The following is a 7,022-nucleotide window of genomic DNA, read 5'->3' as shown; positions in this document are numbered from 1 at the left end:
TTTCCTAGGGATTCTGCCACTAAATCCTTTAATAGAGCATTTCAACTGTCATAAATCTGGAACTCTGCCTACCTTGAGCTGCTTTGTTTGTGTGTGCCTGCCCAGTGCAGGGCAACATGACAAGAAATAACCAGGCAGCACGACAAGAAATAACTAGTTGCATTGCAGGGAAGTGTTTTTGTGTCATCTCTTTGTGGAAAAAGAAATATTCTGCTTCTCATTATCCTGGTAATTAGTGGAGAGCTGTGCTGACATGTCATCCAGCTTCCGCTTCCGGAGCTGGGCTGGATGCATGGCTCTGCTCCGTGCCATGTAAACACATCCATCCCCTCGAAACAAAAAAACCACAGCCCTCTGCCCCCTCCTCCTCTCTTTGGCTCGTGAAAAATGCTCCTTCTACTCCTGAAACGCTTTCAGATAAGGAGTAAACCCAAACTTTCTCCTCGTGCAGCCTGGCAAATTTCTATCCAAGTTTTTTGGCAGGAGTTTCAGGCGCTGTTATGAGTCCGAAACGAGTATAAAGTTAATGAGTTTAAAGGAGTTCGAGAGGCTGCATTTGTTTCTAGGTCATTGGTTCGCTCTCTGTTTTTCTAAAGGCCTGCAGCAGCAACTGTATCAAGGGAATACTGAATCAGATGGCACTGCCTCTTATGACAAATCTGCACAGCAAATTAATTTTTTTAAGTTATTGATGTTATGATCATTTTAAAAGTAAGGTAAACCTTTTTTTTCTTAAAAGGGCTTAATGTATAAACATTGTACTTCTATTTTTCTCAGCCCCTGGTAAGTCTCAGTGCAGATGGCACATCTTGTGCTGGCTGAGGGCTGTCGGAAGTGTTTATAAAATGAATTTATTAGTGAATATCCAAGTGTTTTTATGTTGCAGGGCTCGGGAAGGGTTTGCTAGAGAGGGCTCTTAAATTAAAATGGAATTTTCCCTTCACCTCTTCAAGTGGTTTCTCTGCTCCTTCACTAATAATGAGTCACCAGCGTCTCCAGCACAGTTGTTTTTGGGATGTCTAAGCCAGGCAGCCTCTCTGATTGTGGGACATCTGCCTCTTCCTCAGATGCTTTTTGGTGCTTGTGGTTAATGCTTTAAATTCTTCTTGAGGCATTTGGTAGCTTTTAGAGTAATTGGCTCTTTTTTGGATGGTGAAGGTGGAGGTTAAACAAATATTTATCTTCACTATTAGGTTACAGGAGAATATTTAAAGGCTTTTCCAAAATTCTCCTGCCCACTTTGCTTTTCGTTACTACCATGAAAGCTTTAAACAGAGATGTGTTTTCTTAGTGTTTGTGGGGTTTATTTCTCTTGTCTGTCACATGGCACACAATGGCTGATTGTAGGATTGCTCCTAAGTGCTGGATTGTTGATGTTGTTTTAATATCTTTTTTCCCCAAATGCATTTCAGGGCTGGGGAGAAACCATCTGTAAATAAACTCTTGTCTATTCACAGCCTGTGTAAATAGATCCAAGTTTGTGTCTAGAAGTCTTGGGAGTAATTTCCATTACAATCCTGACTTGTTAGTTGTCTCATCCGTGGTGGGAAAGCTTTTTTTTCTTTTTAATAGAGGATATGAATATAAAACCATTGGAATAATTTATCTCTCACAGCATTGCACCAAGATATCTTGAATTATTGACTCGTGGAAGAGGTTGTAATAACAAAGATGAGACATGGAACTTAATAATGTGCTGTTTGAAAAATAGTATTTTTATGTCCCAGTGTCTCTCTAATCTGGCTTTCCTGGAAAGGTCTTCCCACCGTGGTCATAAAACTTAAAATCTCAAGGCAGTGTTTAAAAATGACATCAATTTCTTCTGTTTGCATTCAGAAATTCTGAAATGCATCTGTTTCATGCTGAAATAGTTGCTATGTGTGGTTAATGAAGAAACACATTTGACTGGGGTGTTGGAGCAGAAAATTTAAAAAAGCTGCTGGAGACTGTAAATGGAATTTAACCTCCAGCACTGGGAAGTGGCTGGTCAGATCCCATCCCAGGTAAATTCCCAGTGTGGTTAGATGTTTCCCAGGATGGGTTTTCACACCAGCATGACCTGTGAGTGACCCTGCAGTTTTTCAGTAGGGCTTTGTAGTCCTAATTTGTTTAAGGCTGGGTTGATACCAAGGTCACACCATCAGCTGGATCATCACAAGCTCCTGCACTCCATGGTATTTTCTGGAAGTACTTGGAATAGCAGAAGACTGGGCTGTTTTGCTTAACTTGTGGAATTTGGTTGCATCACAACATCCAGTCATTTGTTTGTGTGTAATTGTGGATCTTGGTGTCCTCGAGGGGCTTTGGAAAACAGGACTTGAATTCAGGGGATAATTGCTTGCTGCTCATCCTTCCTGAGATTCCTGTATGAATTTCTTGTTGGAGTGTTTATTCATGGTTCTGAAGAGGTTTGGTGGAGAGATTTAGGGGAAATATTCAAGTGTCCAAGGCAGGTTGGGTGAGGCTTGGAGCAGCCTGGGATGGTGGAAGCGTCCCTGCCACGGCAGGGCTGGAATGGGATGGGATTTAAGGTCCCTCCCACCCCAAACCATTCCCAGGGCTCAGCTTTCTGTATTTTTCATTCCAAGTGCCCCAAACAGAGTTTTAACTGCTCCTTGCTTCTGCAGAGGGGAACAAAAGGGTGGTTGATGCAGCTGGATGTAAATCCATCCTTGTTGAAGGCTGTTGTTTGGCAGCTGAGCTGGGAGCCCGTGGAAGTGCCGGGCCCGGCAGCCCCGGCCGGGATGAATAGCGGGATGTCTGTGCTCCCCGATGATCAAACATGACCTTGTGCAGCAATTCTAAAGCTGGCTTGTTTGGGCTTTTTCAAGCAGGATTGTCAGCAGTGCCACAGTGGCTTTCTTGAAAAGTAAGCACAAGGGACAAGGAATGCACCAAATTCGTGGCAGAAGCTGCCTGTAAACAAGGGGTGCCTTTTTATTGAATATCATGAAAATTTCATTCTTTCTGGAGTCACCTGCTCAGTCTCTCTTCTCTTGAGATTGTTGTCATTATTTTTTAATCTCCTGCACCAAATAAAGGCTTCAACTTAGAAGAAACCTGCAGTGTTTTGCCACCGACTGCAGCTGGAAAATAGCAAGCAATGAAATTGGGTTGTGGCACACACAGACTTTTTGCTCAAATTCAATTTGAAACAAACAACAAAAAGATTTGTTTTACTTTCTTTGTGTTTTCTTTCTTTAAAGGTTGCTGTAAGAGTGTGACTCTGTCCAGTTTGAATCAGATTTCAACTCTGCTTGTGTGGTCACTGCCTTGTGTCTCAGAGCTCTGGATTCTAATTCCTGGTGCAGCCAAAGGCTGTTGAGAACCTGGATTTGATGTTTAGAAAATAATTCTCAATGTCATTCTAATCTCTCAGATAATGAAAATTTATCAGTTTTTAATCAGTGTTTTACTGCTTAAGTCAACAGGTTAAGAACAGAGTATTAAAGGGTTTTTTTTGATACCAGAGAACAGTTATGGCTGTGACAGCTTTTAATCACATATTCCCAACTTCATACCAACATGTTTTGGCAGCTGCAGACCAATTGGATGTGGCCATCCCTGACTCAGCACTTCTGTCCCTGGTGAATATCTGTTGCTTCCACATAGAAATGACCATAAAACATCTGTCATGTGGGGGATTGCACTCCTGCCCTGCAGATCAAAGCCCTCTGGTCAGCAGTGTTTGCTGTAGCCATGCCTGAGCTCTGTGTGCTCTTTTTTCCATAGGAATGGTGTTTGGAATGACATCAAACCAGGGCTCTTGAGTTCTTTCTTGCTGCTGTGGAGTTCCTCTTCTGGGGAATGACATGCTTTTCTTTTAGGATGCAGTCAGTAGGATTTCTGTTTTGAGAACTGAGATGCTCTGTGGCTTGGTGACACCCTCTGTGAGGATATTCAGCAGTGGAAGGTGAAACCTTTGGGTTTCCATTTGAAATGTTTGTAATACTTTTTTCTTATTAAGGATTTGGTCTTTGATGTGGGATGTTCCAAGCTGTTTGCTTTTAAATATTATATCCTGTCACTCATGTTTCTGTTTATCAGGAACTGTAGTGACAAGACAAGGAATAATGGCTTCAAAGTGAAAGAAGGGAAATTAAGGTTGGATAAACAGAAGGAATTCTTGGCTGTGGGGGTGGTAAGGCCCTGGCACAGGGTGCCCAGAGAAGCTCTGGCTGCCCCTGGCAGTGCCCAAGGCCAGGCTGGATGGGTTTGGAGCACCCTGGGACAGTGGAAGGTGTTCCTGCCCATGGCAGGGGTGGAACTGGATGATTTTTAATGTTCTTTCCAACCCAAACCATTCTGGAATTCTTGGTGTTAATGGGAAGTTACATGGTGGGAGTAGTGTTTCCCCTATGGTTATTTCTCCCTGTCTCTTACTGTGAGGAGCCAGGCACTCTCCAGAATCTTAAAAATAGAGGAGGTGGTGCAGTCCCCATCCCTGGGTGTGTTTAACAAAGCCTGGATGTGGCACTGGGGGCCAGGGTTGAGTTGAGCTGTTGGGGCTGGGTTGGACTCCATGACCTTGAAGGTCTCTTCCAACCCAGTGATTCTGTGAATTCTGTAAATAAAATCTAATTTCTTCTCAAAGTGAGATATCCAGGAAGAGGAAGCAAGCAGTGCAGGTCACACAGCACTCACCCCCCACAACAGCAGAGATCTGAGAGGGAAGAACAGATCAAAGCTGAGAACATATGCCTGCCAGGATCTCCTTCTTTCCTCTCTGTCTCCAGAAGATGCAGTGCTCATGTTCATTGCCAACATTTGGATAACCTGGAGAGCCTCCAGGATTTCTGGGCTGAGTGGCTGAGCCCCAGTTCTGTCACAGGGATGCGTGGTGGAAGCTCACAGATCATCCCTGTCAGAGGGAGCAGCTCTTCCTGTCAGCGAGGCCGTGACGGAGTTTGGCAGCGCATTCTGCTGACACCAGCAACTGTCCCTGCTCATTCCAGCTGGAAAAACAACCTTCCCTGCTACCTTTAGCTGTGTTTGGCACCTGCTGCTTGCTTGCAGCTGGGAGTGAAGAGCAGAGGCAGCATCAGCCCAAGGTGATTGCAGTTCTGAGGGACATCTCCATATTCATGAATTTGTTCTTCAGCTCAAGGCAATCTCCATGCCTGGTGGTTGAGGTTGCCAAGGCTTTTCACAAGGATGTGGAGTGATAAGATAAAAGGGAATGGCTTCACACTGGCAGAGGGCAGGGTTAGATGGGATATTAGGATTAAATTCTTGGCTGGGAGGGTGGGGAGGCCCTGGCAGAGGGTGCCCAGAGAAGCTCTGGCTGCCCCTGGATCCCTGGAAGGCCAGGCTGGATGGGGCTTGAAGCAAGCTGAGATAGTGGAAGTTGTCCCTGCCCATGGCAGGGGGTGGAATGAGTTGGTTGTTAAATTCCCTTCCAGCCCAAACCATTCTGGGATTCTGTGACTTTCTCACATTTTGCTTTTCACTAGGTTTTCAGATTTATAATTTTCCAAAGAAGCTAGAAGAGTTCTTTCCCAGTTTCTGAGGGATTTCTAGCAGTAAAGCACTCAGCAAGGTTTGGTGGACACAGCCACCCTGGATTTGGGAGTTATGCTGGTCCCCAACCCATTCTGGATTTCCAATAACAAATCACATATAGAAGCTGGATAAACCCTTCCTTCCTAGATGGACAAAAAGTTATGAGTTTGGCACAGAGAGGTTTCTGTTCTGCTCTTCAGCTTTCTAAATTCTTTCACCCAAGTGCTGGAGTGATTCATTTCATCCAGCACATTGGATAGTGTCTGCAAGGTCCTCCTCAGCCAAAATTTACCGTGTTCCATGATGGATGGAAAACTCTGTGAGGAGAAGCTGCAGCTTGACCCTGTCTTTGAAGCTCTTGAGTGAAAGAGCACATGGGAGGCTGAGCAACAGAAATGCTTCCAGGATTGTCCTCTCCCAATACTTTTCCCTAATCCCTTATCCTTTGTGTTGCTCTGTGTGTTTCCACTGACTTTACTCTCCTAAAGACAGCAAAAAGATTGTACAAATACAGTCATGGATACCCTCAGAGCACACAGTCCTGGTGTCCAAAACTGCTGCATTTACTGATCCTTCAAAATGCATCTTTAATGCCAGATTTAATATCTTGGCACATTGGAATTACTCCTCCCCCAAGGGTATTTTTGTGTCTTCTGCATGAGTGTCGTGTCTAGGAGGTTCATGTTTGCATAGAGATGAAGAAGATTTGGCTGGAGAAGGAATGTCTGAAAAAAGAAAGCTGAATGAACCATATTTTCAGCTCAGTGGGAAAAAGCTGGATTTGTAGCGTGTTTGAAATGTGAATTTTGAGATGTTCCAGAAAGGCCACTGCTGTTTTTCTTCTGAGTGAAGAGGTTATTGCAGGGGGATTCTGTTGTCTTGTTGATAAGGAATCATTCTTAAGGGGATTTTTTGAGTAGTTTTGTCTTGTGCAGCATTAAAGGCATAACTTCTTACATTTGAGGGGACGATCCACCCCAAAAAACTGCATTTGTGAGGATCCACCCCAAAAAGCAGTGTTTGTGAGATCCACCCCAAAAAGCAGTGTTTGTGAGGATCCACCCCAAAAAGCAGTGTTTGTGAGGATCCACCCCCAAAAAGCAGTGTTTGTGAGGATCCACCCCAAAAAGCAGTATTTTTGAGGATCCACCCCCAAAAAGCAGTATTTTTGTCCCGTTCTCAGCTGTGTGGTTGATATTTTGCTGATCATTGCTGTTGAAGCAATAAAGAATTGAGTTTGTGTGCCTTAACTTGCTGTTTAATGTACAGACATGCAAGATCAGAGTTGAATTATAAACAGCAGGCTCCCAAAAATGTTTGGGGGATTTAGTCATTAATCCCAAGGGAAGATAAATGGTAAAGTCTCTTGTACAGGCACAGAGATGTAAACAGGGTAGGAAAAAAGAATAAAGGTGGGGCAGTTCCATCTTTTAGGGATGTATTTTCTCTTGATAGAACTAAAAGAATTAATATTTGACAGAAGCAGTGTCTGAGGGGTGCTCATTGCTCTCAGTGATGGA

This window comes from Fringilla coelebs, assembly GCF_963513975.1.
Source record: "Fringilla coelebs genome assembly, chromosome: 6".
In the NCBI taxonomy this organism is placed as follows: Eukaryota; Metazoa; Chordata; class Aves; order Passeriformes; family Fringillidae; genus Fringilla; species Fringilla coelebs.
The sequence above is the reverse complement of the archived record's forward strand: the minus strand, read 5'-3'. Positions refer to the sequence as shown.